Source organism: Lissotriton helveticus, chromosome 1_1 (assembly GCF_964261635.1).
Source record: "Lissotriton helveticus chromosome 1_1, aLisHel1.1, whole genome shotgun sequence".
NCBI classification, from domain to species: Eukaryota; Metazoa; Chordata; class Amphibia; order Caudata; family Salamandridae; genus Lissotriton; species Lissotriton helveticus.
Window position 1 is genome coordinate 1,329,344,378 of NC_136057.1, and position 18,727 is coordinate 1,329,363,104.

An 18,727-nucleotide genomic window follows, 5' to 3' on the forward strand; every position below is an offset into this window, starting at 1 on the left:
CATTCCTGCACCGAAATTTTGACTCGCCAATTTAAATGCCAGGTTATCATCATTAGGCTGTAATTTTATTCCCTTGAACGTTCAATAGATGGTACAATTTAACTTGCACAAAAGATTGCGTCCTAACAAACAGGCTGGACTTGAATTGCACATGACAAACTGGTGACAATTCTGGAATGTTCCTATTCTTACACGTAACTCTTCTGTCAAAGGATTGGTCATTCTTCAATTAACAACTTTGATCGTTTGTCTTGATAGGGGTGGGTTGGGGACTACTGATGATCTCACAGTAGAACAGGTAGCAGCAGTATCAACCAAGAATGTAATGGGATGACCGTCAACATCTGCCTCCAGAAACGGTCTACTCTGGTCTACCTCCAAGACTGTTCCAAGAGCACAGTCTTCCTCCCCCCCTCAGGCACAGTTATTGTGACGGGTCCGGATCAAAATCCTCAAACATCTCAATGAAAGGCATCTGTTGGTACACCTGGTTGCCCTGTGGGATCCTCGGTGGTTGGGGTACCTGTCCTGTCGACTCAAACCCCCCCAATTCATGGATCTAGGTCTTGTCACCATATTCACAACATCGAGCACTTGAGTTCTCTCCTCATCTTGTATCTGATTTGATGGGGTTGCTCGACACTCGCGCTTCCAATGCTCGATCTTGTGACAATAATGAGAGGCAGTGAGCCTCCTTAAAGTGCCCAAATCTACTCCTAACCTGGGATCTGTTCCCCTTCCTCTTCCCTGTCCCATAAGGGCCAACACATTTTGGGTCCCTCCCTGTTCATTCCCCTGTCTCCTACCCAAAGTTCCTCCATTTATCTGTGTCTGCTTTGCTTTATCCGCATTTCTCAACTGTACCAACATTAGTTTGTCTTTCATCTTCCTATGCTGAGACTCCACTTCATCACTATAGTACCTGGCATAACACAAAATTTCGTCCACTATTTTGCCAGCAGAGCAAATTCGGTTGAATCATGAAGCTAATATCTGACCTCAATCCTAGCACAAACTTGGAAACAAACTGTCCCATATCCTGCTTGAAGGCTTGCAGAAGCCTCACATAATAGGTATGCATTGACTCCTTGGGCTCTTGGGCTCTTGGGTGGTTTGTATCTATCTTAAGCCAATCAATATCCTGCAGGGCAACCTTAGTTTGTAACCATGTGATTACCTGGTCATACTTTTTCATAACCCTAGGGGATGGACCATGCCTTACAGGATCTCTTTCTGTTTCCGCAGATGGCCAATCAACAGCAATTTTACACGCTGTCCATACATCACTTGGGACCACAATATCAAACAAAGTATTGAAATCAATCCACTGCATTTTTAAAATTTTTACAAAGCGGTCAACTTGCTTGTACCATTCAGCGGGTTTCCCCCTCAGTCAAGGAAAATCATGTGTAAACGCTGCTAAATCATCCCTACTCCAAGGCACGTGCACATACCCCTGCTAGGTACTTCTTGCAAAGGTAAACCTTCACTCCCACGGTCCCCCCTGCGGGAGGAGGCGTATCTCCTATCCCTTTCTGTACACTCTTTTTCTTAGCCCACCTTTCTTCCCATTTATCAAGTATGCTCCATGCACGTATTCATATGACCAACTCTTAGATATGTGTTTTCAAACCCATTATCTTTTTCTCCTCCAATTCCTGTTCACTGTAATTTAACCCATGACTTCCCTGCAACATTTAAGTTTTGGTCAAGTCTATATTGTATCTCTGAGCCAGTTCATTCAACTTCTCATATGCCTGCCTTGCCTTACGAGTAATATCCTTTGCCACGAACAACAACTCATCCTGCTCATACAGTTCTATCCTTTCCAAAGGCAAGGTCCCATCAATGATTTCATCCGCTTCTGCCTCACCTAACAATTTTGCTTTCATAGCAGTCTTAATCGTTCCCTGACTTTACACACTTGCCTGCCCTTCCCTTTCACAACTCGGATTCCTCAGTCGATCTTCTGATCCTATATCCTGTGAAACGTGCTGAACTCCAGAAGCTCGTTTACACCTCCGGTATCATTCCCATAGGTCCACTAACTGGAGCTTCCCAAAAATCTCACATCTGACTGGGAATTGGACAATGTACCTGTCAGTACCGGATTAGACCAAACACACACTCTCGAACGTTCTGCAGTTGTTGGCAGTGGTGTACTGGCTTCCACAGGCACCAAAAATGGACTATTAACATCCAATATAACATTTCCTCCTCAGCTGACTCTCTGTGCTAGTCTGGTCTGTTGCTGGCTACTTCTTTCACATTGATTTGGAACATATACAGAGAATACAGGCCCAATGGTGACAGGTGCCATAAGGGCGTCCGGTAACCATATAGCAGCACTAAATCCACTAGTCTCAGGTCCTCCAAACACTGGCATCCCTGTTCCTTCTGGCCCCACTGACATCCTTCCAACTACTCTTGCACTAAGACCTGTCTGTGACACCTCTTTTCTTTCCATACTCACTGTACTTGTCAGTTCTTGCCGTCCTTCCTCTGACTGTGGATTATAAGGTAGAGGGGCGCTCTGCTAATAATTTATCGAACAGACTGTTGTCTGTGTCACTTCTATCATCCCCATTCCTATTTCGAGTATCTGCTTCCTTCACTAATATGGGGTACAACCTTTCCCCCTCAATGGTATCCACACTCCACTTCTTCAACTCTGCATCCCATTGTGCATACTGATATGCCTTCATTACTTTTTTCATCCGACCCTGAGATCTTTCCCTGCTCTTCGCGTGAGCTGACTGCATTCATGTGCCCAATTCCTCAAATTGTGTTGGTCTAGGTGGGGGTCGTAATGAAGACATCACTCCCCTCAACTGATATATCACATCCTATCGAAATGACCCATAGCGTGGAAAAGCCAATTCTCCCTCATTCTCAGTCATCTTATGCCAATTTTGAAGCCAAACTATAGTATGGAGACCTACGTTTGTTGCCATATAGTGTGCCGAAGTATCCTTGGGTGGTGCTTCTTCACCCGCTTGAGTTACTACACCTGTGGCTCCCCAGTACAAATCTCTTAATACTCTAAAGCATTACCCAGGAAACTAGGACTACTCTGCTGACTATCTTCACCTACTTAAGACTGTGCCTGGCGATTTTCCATCATTTCCCTGGAAACCCCCAATGCTTTATACCTTGCAGGTACTGCTGCAAGCACCCACACACGCCCGCCTTGTCACCAAACTCTATGCTGTAGCACAGCAAGAGCAATATAGGCAAGCCGAAAAGGTGATAAATCAGTGGCATACCATGTTAGGCACACCATTCTCAGCTGCAGACTTGGCTTTCTGCTGCTCACCAACTAAGATGCTCACACCTAACTGTAACCTGCACATTAGCCACTTCAAATTTCTGCTGCAAACGTACTACACCCCAATGCAATTGCATAGATATGGCCTTCGGGAACATGATGCATGCATGTGCTGCACAGCAGCGCAAGCAGACTTTTTGAATACAGCTTGGGCATGTCCTACAATAAAGGAATATTGGGATGAGATGTTGAAGGTACTGAGGAATATGTTTTCAGAATCATTAACCAACACTCCCCAACTCTGTGTACCAGGATTGTTAAGGGTTACGTCATTGTTAAGCCATAGGCTGATATCCGTCGCTCTTCTAATGGCCAAATGATGAGTTGTGATGAAATGGGGTAGCAAGAAAGCTCCCAATGTTAAAGACTGGATAACAGACTTGCTCTATTGCAAAGGGCAGTTAACGACGTGTGTGGAAGAACTACCAACAGTCTCATGACCAAAAGACATTTTTGAGCATCTGCAGCAATATTTACAAACAAAAGTAGTGGTTTAGGTAGAGAGGGTGGGTTGGGGCCGAATGCATACTATCTGCTGGTATGATATGTATTTTGTATGTGAACAGGTTCAGTACAGAGGTCATTGCCTGCAGTTCTCAAGTTATATCATCATGTACAGTGCAGGTAATGGTGGTGCAAAGGTATGCACCATTGAAATTTGTTAATAATTTGTAAAACTACATTTAAAAAATAAAAGAAAATTACCCTAAAGCATCGCATTTTAAAGCCAATTCTTTTCGCTAACAATTCTTCCTTGCTTCAACTTCTTAATGACAGCCCACCAATCTCAGCATGCGCTACACCAACCAACCTATTGCAGCGTGGCACATCCTGACGTCACCTTTTCCTCCTCACAGTGGTTCACCCTCCCGCACAATCACACCGTACGCATCCACTCTCGTACTCATAGAACCAAGTAACTGTCTGCCTTCCAAATGACTGAACAGCTACAATAAACCAAAACCAAGTCAGCCCTACTAAACTATCAATAGAATTCACTCACTCAAGAACACTCACACTGTGACCCACGACCTATGCCGGCCACTCGAATCGCTGTAGTCTACACCTGCGCACGAGGCTTTCCACATGCGATACTAACAAGTTCACTCACACAAAGTTCCCTGTCGTTAGCGGGGTGCACAGGCAGAACATCGAGTTTAAAATGTCGACATACACGAATATCAAGTTTTAAATATTGTGATACAGAAATATCGACAGGAAGAATATCAAGGTCAAGAATATCGACTTGCACGTAAGAAATATTGTTTTTGGAAATATCGAAGTTGTTAATATCATTTGCAAAATATAGTTGTTTCAACTATCGATGTTTTAATTAGGGTAATGCATTTTAGTATGTATTTTTTAAAGTATGTGATCTAATTTTTTGTATAAGGTTTTCTTTTGTTTTTTAATATATGTGTTAAATTTTCAGTAGTTATTAATGTTATCTTAAATAAATTTTGCGTTTTTAAGTTCTGTAGTGGGTTGTGGGTTTATAGGGGAATAGGGTGGGGAGTAATTTACTTATAATAAATTAATGTAGATTGTACAGTGATAATTGTGGGAATTAATTTATTGTTAATTATTTATTAATTGGTAGTTAATTATTTTTAATTAAATAATTGGCAATTATGTTAATTGTGTCATTTTTTAGGAGCGATTTGTGGGTTTATAGGGGAATAGGGTGGGAATGAATTTAATTATAATACAATAATTATAATTTTTTATGTATTAGTATGTATTTAATTTAGATTTTATAGATTTTATAGTATTAACTGTGGGAATTAATGTATTATTTATTATTAATAAATTGACTGGTAAGTATTATTAATTAATGAATTGGCAATTATGTTTATTATGTCTTTTTTAGGAGTGGGTTGTCGGTTTATAGGGGAATAGGGTGGGAAGTAATTTAATTATAATAAATGTATTAATATTTTTTATTTATTAATATTTATTTAATTTATATTTTATAGTGTTAATTGTGGGAGTTATTTTAGTATTAAATATTTATTATTGGTTGTTAATTAATTTGTCATTATTTATGTCAATTGTGTCACTGTTTTAGGAGTGGGTGGTGGGGTTTATAGGCGAATAGGCTAGGAAGTAATTTATTTATAATTATTTAACTAATAATTGTTTGTTAATTAATGCTAATTAATTAATTAATTAAAATATGACAATTGTGTAATAAATTTGCGATGTAAGTTGTGGGGTTTACAGTGGTAAAGGGTGGGACACAGTGAAAGTGCGCAGGACCCAAAAATCACCATCACCAGGTCACCATTACAAGCAAAAAGTTTAGGGGTGAACCTGCGAGAAGGGCCAAGTCCAGCAAGGGGTGGGTGCACAGGACTCCCATCAGTGCCCAGACATGAGAGGGATAGGTGGATATGACTCGAGCAGTGCCCAGACACATGAGGGGTGGGTGGATATGACTCCCAGCAGTGCCTAGACATGAGAGGGGTGGGTGGATATGACTGCCAACAGTGCTCAGACATAAGAGGGGTGGGTGCACAGGACTCCCAGCAGTGCCCAGACATGAGAGGGGTGGGTGCGCAGGACTCCCAGCAGTGCCCAGACATGCGAGGGGTGGGTGACCGTCGAAGCCCCCACTGAAGCGGTCGCTCCCCACGCTCCCCGACACGCCTTCCTGCAGCCTGGTATCGTTGCGCTCAGCACTTTTAATAACCGAGCCTGTCTGTGCATTGTGTGGCTTTATTCTCTTCCTGTAGCGCCTAGCATCGTAGCGCCTTATCTTTGTACTAAATAGCCGATTTGCCAGACATTGCTGTATTACAGTATTAGTTTAGTGTGCATTTTATATTTTAAAGTGCTCGCACTGCCTGCATTTGTGCCTGATTGTGCCCTGATAATAGCGCTATCCCGTGCCCCTCTTTCGCTTTCCATTTACAACAGTCATCTTGTTGTTGTGATCCCTGCCCAGTGGCTCCTCCCCGCTTCCGCCTTCCAGCTGACCCTCCCTCCCACTGACTCTATAGGGCCGACCCCTACTCAGCAAGAGCTGTGACCGTCAAAGCCCCCACTGAAGCGGTCGCTCCCCACGCTCCCCGACACGCCTTCCTGCAGCCTGGTATCGTTGCGCTCAGCACTTTTAATAACCGAGCCTGTCTGTGCATTGTGTGGCTTTATTCTCTTCCTGTAGCGCCTAGCATCGTAGCGCCTGATCTTTGTACTAAATAGCCGATTTGCCAGACATTGCTGTATTACAGTATTAGTTTAGTGTGCATTTTATATTTTAAAGCGCTCGCACTGCCTGCATTTGTGCCTGATTGTGCCCTGATAATAGCGCTATCCCGTGCCCCTCTTTCGCTTTCCATTTACAACAGCCATCTTGTTGTTGTGATCCCTGCCCAGTGGCTCCACCCCGCTTCCGCCTCCCAGCTGACCCTCCCTCGCCCCTCCCCTTCCACTATCCACATATGACAGATGTCTCTGCGCGCAGCGTTCACGCGCAGCGGACGCGCCCCATGCGCGCCGAAGGTGCGCCAAAGGTAAGCCCGTCTACTCCCGTCCGCGCCTGGACCGCGCCCAGCGCCTGTCCCCCTGGTCCCCGCTGCCCCAACCCTCTAGAATCTCCTATGATGCCGCTACTCTCCTCGCCCTCAATCCCGGACGTACACCACTTTGCTGCGATGCTACTCCAGGACGTACTCACGGCCCATTCGCCTGCCTCTCCTGCAAGTTCAACTGCTTCAGGACCCTCACCAATCCCACGTCCTCCAAACACAATTCCGACTCTATCCGCCTAAAGTGCATCCTGCTCAACACCCGCTCGGTCCACAGACACGCAACAGAACTTTGGGACCTAATCGACTCTGCGTCACCTGACATCGCCTTCCTTACTGAAACATGGATGAACACATCATCAGCTCCCGACATCGCCATAGCCATACCGGACACTTACAAGATAATCCGCAAAGACCGCACTAATCAAACAGGAGGAGGCATCGCCATCATCCACAGGAACACCATCAAAATCACAACCAGCTTCGAAGACAATCTTGCAACCGCCGAACATCTCCACTTTCAGATCCACACCGAACCCAGGACCACACTGAGAGGCACCCTCATCTACAGGCCTCCAGGTACCCGCACCCAATTCAGCGATGACATCACGAACTTCGTCAGCCCACACGCCCTAGCCTCCGAGAACTACATTCTTCTAGGAGACCTCAACTACCACCTTGAAAACAAACACGACAGCAACACCGCCACCCTTCTGGATAACCTGGCCAATCTCGGACTCAAACAACTCGTTGACACCCCCACCCATGTAGCCGGACACACGCTCGACCCTATCTTCACATCCAGCAAGCACATCTCCTTCGATCGCACCACAGCTCTCCACTGGACAGACCACCGCTGCGTTCACTTCAGCTACAAAACCTCCCTAACCCATAATCGCCCTCAACCTATTCCTCGGAGAAACTGGAACAAAATCACCTCCGACCAACTCCTCACATCACTCAACCAAAACCCTCCCACCCTCTCATTGGACCCAAACCAAGCGGCCACCAAACTCAAGCAATGGATCACCTTCAGTTCTGACGAATTAGCACCCCTGAAAAAGCACCAGATCAATTCAACTAGCAAAAAGGCTCCCCGGTTCAAAGATGACCTTAAAAAATCCAAGAAGCTATGCCGCACTCTGGAGAAGATTTGGAGAAAAAACCCAACCTCAGACAACATGGCCTCCCTCAAGTCAGCCACCCGCAAACACCACCAACTGATTCGATCCGCTAAGAAATCAGCATTCAAGGTTCGTCTCGACAACAACACTCATAACAGCAAGGAACTCTTCAACATCGTCAAAGAATTCACCAACCCCACAGCAGCATCTAACGACATCACTCCCTCCCAAGACCTCTGCGACGCATTATCCTCCTTCTTCTACAACAAAATTGCCGACCTTCACAACAGCTTCGAGAATTCTCCGAGCGATCAACCCTCCCAACCCCCCTCAGATCCTACTCCGCCAACTAACAACCTCTGCGCTTGGAACCCAAATACCACTGAAGACACCATTCGCCTCATGAACTCAATCCACTCTGGCTCGCCCACTGACCCGTGCCCCCACCACATCTTCAACAAAGCTGACTCCATCATCGCACCCCATCTCCGTTGTTAGACCTGGCACCTTGGCGTGAGTTTCCCTTCCACTTTTTGCTGTTGTGCCTCAGATGTTTTTGCTGGTGTCCGCTACTCAGGGCACTGCGCCACGGCCAACCCGTGCCGCAGTGCAAGTGCTCCCTACTGTAAAGTGTACATGTGATTGATATACCTGATTGGTTCATTGGATTTACTGTCAGTCCCCAGTAAAGTGCACCAGGAGTGCCAGGGCTTGTGAATGCCAATACTGCTAGTGGGCCTGCAGCGCTGATTGCGCCACCCACAGAAGCAGCCTTAAAATGTGTCTAGGGTCTGCCATTGCAGAACCTGCGTGCAGTCTGGTACTGTCATGCTGGCTGGGCAAGTGCACACACTTGCCAGCCCCTAAACCTTCCCTTAAACTTCATATTAGTCACCCCTATGGTAGGCCTGAGGGCAGGGTGCATTGTAAGTATAAGGTAGAACATGCCCAGATGTGTGTGGCATGTTCTAATAGTGAATTACTGCCAAATTCGTTTTTCACTATTGTAAGGCTACCAGTTCCCTTCTAGGCCAGATGGGCTGCTGGAATTATTACACTCTATAATCCCAGCAGGCTCAGGGAACATGGTAGAAATTAATGTTTAGTATGCCTGAACTCAGAATAATAAAATACTTCTTTTAGTAAAGTTTATTTTAATATCCTGTGTTTGCAAATGCTACTTTTAGAAAGTTAGCATTTGCTTGCCTAACCATTTCAGCCCGCCTCTGCTTGGATGTGGATCTGACTGTCTGGTGTGTGTGAGTGACAGGGCGGGGAGTTGACAGGTAGTGAATAGCCAGATGACACCTTAGTGGGTGGTGGGAGTTTCCCCTGAATGATGCATCAGGCTGTGCTCTGCCACCACAATGCTGGCTCCGCCCTCCTGGGGAGCGACTGATGACTCAGCCTGCACCTGGCCCAGGAAAGACCGAAGTTTGTCAACAGAGTGCTCAGGCTGCCCCTGTCTTCACAATGCCGGCTCCGCCCCCCTGGGGAGCGGCTGATGTGCCTGCCCTCACACTGAATGCAGAAGCAGAAGTACCCACCACAAGTGCTCAGGAGCTGAGAGCAGTTATGCAGAGGCCCCCCTGGCCAGTGAGAACAAAAGAAACTGTGTATAAAAGTAGGAGCCCTGCTCCTTGTAAATTAGAATCCTGTTTCACCACGAAGGACCTCTGCCCGACTAGAAGGAGAAGAGACGCTGGGAGAACTGGCCTGCTGCTTGCCTTGCTGAGAAAGGAGAGGAAAAGACTTGATGAGAAAAGACTTTGCTGCTTTGTGCTTAAACATTCTCCAAGGGCTTGACTGAGCTTGCCCCCTGACCTGAGCCACAGGACCATCTGGCTCAACCTGCCTCTGCTCGTCTGCCGGTAATTAACCGGGATATCTACTACTGCCGGAGCTGTGACCTTGGTGCCCCCCAGCCCCTCTCTGAGGCCGTGACCGACTGTGTCTCCTCGTCCCCGCCGAGGAAGAGCTCCGCTCCGTTGAGCCGCTCTCCCCCCGCTGAGGAGATCGCTGTGTTGACCGCCTGGAAGACTCGCTGCTGTGGTGCCCCCCAGCCCCTCCCTGAGGCCGTGACCGACTGTGTCTCCTCGTCCCCGCCGAGGAAGAGCTCCGCTCCGTTGAGCCGCTCTTCCCCCGCTGAGGGGATCGCTGTGTCGACCGCCTAAGAGGGCCCGCTGCGGTGCCTCACCCTCCCGCCAGAAATCCCCACCGGACGCAAACAGACCCAGGGGACAGACCTCCGAACTGGACGGACGCCTCGGGTGCCAGCCTCGCTCTGCCTGAGCCGCTGGGCACCTTGCCTTTGTCCCCGGAGGAAAGCCGCCACCGAGACCGTCAACGGGCTCGGGGCCCGCAACGTTTGTTTTTCCCCTTGCTGACTGCTCCTGCCTACAAGTGACCAAGGTACTGTACTTGTCCCCCGCGGTGCGAGCCGTCCCTTTCACCAGACTCGCACCGCTCTGCTCTGTGTGCCTGCCTGCAGCGCCTCTCCGCGAGCGCGCTCCAGCCCCTCCCGCTGGAATCCTCTGAGCGTCGGGAAGCTGCAGGCTGCAAGCCGAGCCCCTGTCAGAAGCGCCGCGAAGTGCTACAAGGTGCAGGACCGGGTCCCTAAGGTCCTAGAGGGGTAACCTAGTGCACAATCTGGTCAGAAACGACCAAAGAACTAGGAGAACTGTGCAGAAGGAGAAAGAACTATTGTGGGAATATATAACAAGGATATTTCCATTTGAAACTGCAACTAAGAAGAAAAGTGCCTATTTACAATCTGTGGTGCTACAAAAACGTTATTTGATCTTGTGATAAGTCTGACCTAAGAGATATATATATTTTACATAAAGAAGCGTATTTTTATATACTCACAGCCTGGTGTCCATTTGTGGGGGGATCGGTATATTTTACTGTGTGTGTGTCTACAAATGCTTAACTGACTAACGCCTGGAGAATCGCCTTGGCTGCTCACGCCACGCACCTAGAGGGTGAGCAAGGGTAATTCTGAAGGGTCATCCTTTGCCCTGACTTAGAGGAGAGGGTCCCTGCTTGTCACAAGTACCTACTTGCGCCAACCAGAGACCCCCAATTCTAACATTGGTGGCAGCGGTGGGATTTGCGAATTTGCATTTGTAGTTTACATACAGTGAATTACTGATCACCACATAGGGAGAGCAGATCTATAACGCAGCCACAGGTTTCCAGTTCCTTTTTGCTAATTTTGTTGAGACATCTGCCATTACTGAAGCCATGCCTGGCTCACTTCCTGCCGGAAGAGCGCTCTCTACCTTCTCTGGAGCAGATGACATAGATTGGAGAGAGGGAGCCTTGAGGAGCTTAACCAATGACCAGCTGAAAGATCTCTGCACAAAATGCAGAATTGCCAAAAGTGGATTGAGCAACAAGACCCAACTCGTGACGGCGCTGAGAGCCTGGAGGGAGTCAAGAGATCCACAGACCCCGGTGGATATCATTCCACCAGATGGCGCTGCAGAGTTCCCCAGAGGCCTGTCACCAGAGGAGCTGGCAGACAGGGCCGCAGACAGGGCACATGCAATGGAGATGGCAAGATTAGCTGGGCAAATGGAAATGGAAAAACAAAAACTGGAAATGGACAAGCAAAGATTGGCCATGGAGGCACAGCAACGCCAGCTGGACCATGACCTGAGAATGAAGGAGTTGGATCAAAGAGGTTTGGGAACAGCTCCTTCTGGTGGCAGCACAACGCCGGTGCAGGTAGAGTCCAAGGTGTACATCCCCAAAGATATAGTTAAAGAATTCTTTAGGGGGGATGACATAGGACAGTGGTTTAGGGCATATGAGGTAGCCATGTCCTCCCACCGGGTCCCTGAGAAAGATTGGGGAGCGGGGTTGTGGGGAAGGTTCCTTAGCGAAGGGCGGGACACCCTGCTAGATTTGCCCACTGCAGAACAGATTTCTTATCCCCACATGAAAGAGGCCTTAATGACCAGGTATGGGCTTACCCCTGAATTATATAGACAGAGGTTCAGGGGGTGTGCAAAGCGTCCTGGGACTACGTATGTGGAGTATGTGAATTTCTTTTGCAGAGCCCTGGATGGTTGGGTGAAGGGTAACAAGGTGAATGATTTTCAAAGTCTCTTTGATTTAATTGCATGGGAGCACTTGTCTGATAACTGTTTTCCTGAGTTACGCCAGCACCTGATTGATAGCAAGCTGTCCAACCCGAGGAAGCTTGCTGAGGAGGCGGACCGCTGGCTCAGCACCAGGGTCCACAAGGGTCCAGTGGGAGACTCCGCCAAGGGTGGGCAGGGTCCCCAGCAGAAGAGTGGGGGGGACAGGGGTAAACAGAAAGGGTTCCCTAAAGGCCCCCAAAGTAATCCTCAAGGGAACCAGCAGAAGGGTTCTCAGCCTCCCCCACCCCCAAAGCAGAATGGGGCCCCGACAGGTAGACCTGTTCCAAAGGGGCCCTTCAATTGTTACAAATGTGGTGACCCGGGGCACATAGCCAGTGACCCCAAGTGTCGCCTGTTTGGAAAACCAGCACCCACTGGTGCTCCGCCCCGACAAGTGACCAGTGTTCACTTAGGAGAAGAAGTGATGGTCCCGGGGGGTGGAGATCCTGTTCAGATGACCCTAGTCTCACTAGGAGACAGTGAGATGGTCCCTACAAACTACCTGCCCTCTAACACTAAAAAATATGGGCAGGTGGTTACCATCAATGGAAAGAAAGCTGAGGCTCTTAGAGATACAGGAGCCAGTGTGACTGCAGTGAGGCAGCACCTGGTGTCTCAAGAGCAGGTTGTACCCCATGCCTACTGTAGGGTTGTCAACGCTGACAATTCAGAGAGTCAGTGTCCGATGGCTCAAGTTCCCTTCGAGTGGGGGGGGGTCTCTGGTACTCTGCAGGTCTGTGTGAGGAAAACCATGCCTGTTGACTGTTTGCTAGGGAATGACTTGGAGGACTCCCCTTGGGAAAAGGTGGAGAAAACGACTCACCTGAGGATGGTGGGTCTACCTGACTGGGCGTGCGTGACCACCCGGTCAATGGCAGCCAGTAGGGGTGATCAAGAAGTCCTGGGACCTAAAGGAGAGGCCCAGGAACCGGCCTTAGAGAGAAGGCGCAGGGGGCGCGGGAAACCGGCCCCTGCTGTTCCCACGGTCCAGGAGGAAGCAGACCTTGAGGGGGATGCCCTGGAGCCTACAGGGGAACAGATTGCTGAACTGGGGGACCTGCCTGAGCTGACCCATTGGCAGCAAGAAGGAGGCCCCTCCAGGGAGGAATTCTGCAGGGAGCAGAAAGAATGCCCTTCTCTCGTGGGTATGCGGCAGCAGGCTGCAGACCAGGCCAATGGTGTTCAGGCCAAAACACATTATGTGTACTGGGAGAATGACCTCCTGTATTCAGAGCCTAAGACTGCTGAACCTGGGTCAGCCCGTGTGCTGGTGGTACCCCAGAAGTTCAGAGCCTTCCTACTGGGACTGGCTCATGATGTGCCGTTAGCAGGACATTTGGGGATGGACAAGACCTATGACAGGCTTGTCACCCACTTTTACTGGCCCCAAATGCACAAGAGCTCAGATGCTCATTGTAGGACCTGTCCAACTTGCCAGGCAAGTGGGAAGAGTGGAGGGAAGAACAAGGCTCCACTCCAACCATTCCCTGTGGTCAGTACTCCATTCCAACGAGTGGGTATTGACATTGTTGGGCCTCTGGACCCCAAGACAGCCATGGGCAACAGGTTCATCCTGGTCTTGGTGGATCATGCCACCCGGTACCCTGAAGCCATCCCTCTGAGGACAGTGACGGCCCCCGTGGTGGGGCGTGCACTAATGGGAATTTTCTCCAGAGTGGGGTTCCCTCTAGAGGTGGTGAGCGACAGAGGGACCAACTTCATATCCAAGTATATGAAGTCCCTTTGGCAAGAGTGTGGTGTGACCTACAAGTTCACCACACCTTACCATCCACAAGGAAATGGGTTGGTTGAAAGATTCAACCGAACCCTGAAGGGCATGATCATGGGCCTGGAAGGTCCAATGAGGCGTAAGTGGGACGTCCTCTTACCATGCCTGCTCTTTGCATACCGCGAGGTGCCACAGAAGTCTCTAGGGTTCAGCCCCTTTGAGCTGCTGTATGGTCACCCCGTGAGAGGACCACTGAGTTTGGTAAAGGAAGGCTGGGAGCAATCTCCCAGGAAACCTCCCCAGAATGTATATAGCTACATGCTGGCCTTCAGAAACCAAACCAGGCGCTTCAGACAACTTGCTGAGGCAAATCTGGAAGCTAGCCAGGAGGAGATGAAGCGGTGGTACGACCAGAATGCCACTCTGGTAGAGCTTCAGCCTGGACAAGAGGTGTATGTCTTGGCCCCAGTGGAACCCTGTGCACTTCAGGATAAGTGGACAGGCCCATTTGAGGTTGTGGAGCGCAAGAGCTCAGTGACATACTTGGTGGACATGAAGACGCCCAGGAATCCTTTAAGGGTCTTACATGTCAACCGCCTCAAGCCCCACTTGAGAAGGTCCGAAGTGGGCATGCTGTTGGCCACTGATGATGGAATGGAAGAGGAGTCTGAGCCTCTTCCTGACCTCTTAGTGGCCTGTGAGAAAGATGGGTCAGTGGATGGAGTTAACCTCTCACCCACCCTGACCCCTGAGCAACAGGAAGACTGCCGCCAGTTGCTGGGGCAGTTTCCAGACCTGTTCTCCCTGGTTCCTAGTGTCACAGACTGGTGCGTCCATGATGTGGACACAGGAGACAGCTTACCTGTGAAGCATAAGGCTTACAGGGTAACTGACAGGGTCCGGGCCTGCATCAAGGAGGAGGTCTCCAAGATGCTTGCTCTTAGGGTGGTTGAGTCTTCCAGCAGTCCTTGGTCCAGCCCCGTGGTCTTGGTCCCAAAGGCTGCTGCGCCGGGAGCCACACCTGAACTCCGGTTCTGTGTGGACTACAGAGGACTCAATTCAGTCACCAAGACTGACGCGCACCCTATCCCCAGAGCTGACGAGCTCATTGATCGGCTAGGGGCTGCCCGGTTCCTCAGCACGTTTGATTTAACGTCTGGGTACTGGCAGATCGCCTTGACCGATGGGGCAAAGGAGAGGTCCGCATTCTCCACACCAGATGGGCATTTCCAGTTCCGGGTTATGCCATTTGGGATGAAGAATGCCCCTGCCACCTTTCAGAGGTTGGTCAACCAGGTGTTGGTTGGGCTGGATGAGTTCAGTGCCGCCTACCTGGATGACATCGCCGTGTTCAGTGGCACCTGGCCAGAACACCTGCGGCACCTCTGGGAAGTGTTGATGGCCCTGCGCAAGGCAGGCCTCACAATCAAGGCGAGCAAGTGCCAGATTGGGCAGGGTTCCGTGGTGTACTTGGGACACCAAGTGGGGAGTGGCAAGGTGGCACCCTTGCAACCCAAAATTGAGACCATCCTGGCTTGGGAACCCCCCAAGACCCAGACTGCAGTGAGAGCCTTCCTGGGGCTCACTGGGTATTACAGGAGGTTTGTCAAGGGCTATGGCACTATTGTGACCCCCTTGACAGAGCTGACTTCTAAGAAGCAGCCCAGGAATGTGATTTGGACTGACACCTGTCAGAAGGCTTTTGACACCCTGAAGACTGCCATGTGCACGGCACCCGTGCTCCTGGCTCCTGATTTCTCCAAGGAATTCATAGTGCAAACAGACGCTTCAGAGCATGGTGTAGGGGCTGTTCTCTCACAGATGACTGAGGAGGGCTGGGACCACCCTGTAGCCTTCATCAGTAGGAGGTTACTTCCCCGGGAAAGTAGGTGGAGTGCAATAGAGCGTGAAGCATTTGCTGTGGTCTGGGCACTGAAGAAGCTAAGACCCTACTTGTTTGGGTCTCACTTCCGGGTTCAGACAGACCACAGGCCCCTCAGATGGTTGATGCAAATGAGGGGTGAGAACCCAAAACTGTTGAGGTGGTCCATCTCCCTACAGGGTATGGACTTTACGGTGGAACACCGCCCTGGCACAGATCACGCCAACGCTGACGGTCTGTCCAGGTTTTTCCGCCTTAGTGATGTGGAACTCCCTGGGGAAGGGTAGTTCCCCCCACATTTCAGCTGGAGGGGACACGTGTTAGACCTGGCACCTTGGCGTGAGTTTCCCTTCCACTTTTTGCTGTTGTGCCTCAGATGTTTTTGCTGGTGTCCGCTACTCAGGGCACTGCGCCACGGCCAACCCGTGCCGCAGTGCAAGTGCTCCCTACTGTAAAGTGTACATGTGATTGATATACCTGATTGGTTCATTGGATTTACTGTCAGTCCCCAGTAAAGTGCACCAGGAGTGCCAGGGCTTGTGAATGCCAATACTGCTAGTGGGCCTGCAGCGCTGATTGCGCCACCCACAGAAGCAGCCTTAAAATGTGTCTAGGGTCTGCCATTGCAGAACCTGCGTGCAGTCTGGTACTGTCATGCTGGCTGGGCAAGTGCACACACTTGCCAGCCCCTAAACCTTCCCTTAAACTTCATATTAGTCACCCCTATGGTAGGCCTGAGGGCAGGGTGCATTGTAAGTATAAGGTAGAACATGCCCAGATGTGTGTGGCATGTTCTAATAGTGAATTACTGCCAAATTCGTTTTTCACTATTGTAAGGCTACCAGTTCCCTTCTAGGCCAGATGGGCTGCTGGAATTATTACACTCTATAATCCCAGCAGGCTCAGGGAACATGGTAGAAATTAATGTTTAGTATGCCTGAACTCAGAATAATAAAATACTTCTTTTAGTAAAGTTTATTTTAATATCCTGTGTTTGCAAATGCTACTTTTAGAAAGTTAGCATTTGCTTGCCTAACCATTTCAGCCCGCCTCTGCTTGGATGTGGATCTGACTGTCTGGTGTGTGTGAGTGACAGGGCGGGGAGTTGACAGGTAGTGAATAGCCAGATGACACCTTAGTGGGTGGTGGGAGTTTCCCCTGAATGATGCATCAGGCTGTGCTCTGCCACCACAATGCTGGCTCCGCCCTCCTGGGGAGCGACTGATGACTCAGCCTGCACCTGGCCCAGGAAAGACCGAAGTTTGTCAACAGAGTGCTCAGGCTGCCCCTGTCTTCACAATGCCGGCTCCGCCCCCCTGGGGAGCGGCTGATGTGCCTGCCCTCACACTGAATGCAGAAGCAGAAGTACCCACCACAAGTGCTCAGGAGCTGAGAGCAGTTATGCAGAGGCCCCCCTGGCCAGTGAGAACAAAAGAAACTGTGTATAAAAGTAGGAGCCCTGCTCCTTGTAAATTAGAATCCTGTTTCACCACGAAGGACCTCTGCCCGACTAGAAGGAGAAGAGACGCTGGGAGAACTGGCCTGCTGCTTGCCTTGCTGAGAAAGGAGAGGAAAAGACTTGATGAGAAAAGACTTTGCTGCTTTGTGCTTAAACATTCTCCAAGGGCTTGACTGAGCTTGCCCCCTGACCTGAGCCACAGGACCATCTGGCTCAACCTGCCTCTGCTCGTCTGCCGGTAATTAACCGGGATATCTACTACTGCCGGAGCTGTGACCTTGGTGCCCCCCAGCCCCTCTCTGAGGCCGTGACCGACTGTGTCTCCTCGTCCCCGCCGAGGAAGAGCTCCGCTCCGTTGAGCCGCTCTCCCCCCGCTGAGGAGATCGCTGTGTTGACCGCCTGGAAGACTCGCTGCTGTGGTGCCCCCCAGCCCCTCCCTGAGGCCGTGACCGACTGTGTCTCCTCGTCCCCGCCGAGGAAGAGCTCCGCTCCGTTGAGCCGCTCTTCCCCCGCTGAGGGGATCGCTGTGTCGACCGCCTAAGAGGGCCCGCTGCGGTGCCTCACCCTCCCGCCAGAAATCCCCACCGGACGCAAACAGACCCAGGGGACAGACCTCCGAACTGGACGGACGCCTCGGGTGCCAGCCTCGCTCTGCCTGAGCCGCTGGGCACCTTGCCTTTGTCCCCGGAGGAAAGCCGCCACCGAGACCGTCAACGGGCTCGGGGCCCGCAACGTTTGTTTTTCCCCTTGCTGACTGCTCCTGCCTACAAGTGACCAAGGTACTGTACTTGTCCCCCGCGGTGCGAGCCGTCCCTTTCACCAGACTCGCACCGCTCTGCTCTGTGTGCCTGCCTGCAGCGCCTCTCCGCGAGCGCGCTCCAGCCCCTCCCGCTGGAATCCTCTGAGCGTCGGGAAGCTGCAGGCTGCAAGCCGAGCCCCTGTCAGAAGCGCCGCGAAGTGCTACAAGGTGCAGGACCGGGTCCCTAAGGTCCTAGAGGGGTAACCTAGTGCACAATCTGGTCAGAAACGACCAAAGAACTAGGAGAACTGTGCAGAAGGAGAAAGAACTATTGTGGGAATATATAACAAGGATATTTCCATTTGAAACTGCAACTAAGAAGAAAAGTGCCTATTTACAATCTGTGGTGCTACAAAAACGTTATTTGATCTTGTGATAAGTCTGACCTAAGAGATATATATATTTTACATAAAGAAGCGTATTTTTATATACTCACAGCCTGGTGTCCATTTGTGGGGGGATCGGTATATTTTACTGTGTGTGTGTCTACAAATGCTTAACTGACTAACGCCTGGAGAATCGCCTTGGCTGCTCACGCCACGCACCTAGAGGGTGAGCAAGGGTAATTCTGAAGGGTCATCCTTTGCCCTGACTTAGAGGAGAGGGTCCCTGCTTGTCACAAGTACCTACTTGCGCCAACCAGAGACCCCCAATTCTAACATCCGTGATATCATCAACTGCTCGTTCAACTCTGCCACCTTTCCAGAAAGCTGGAAACACGCCGA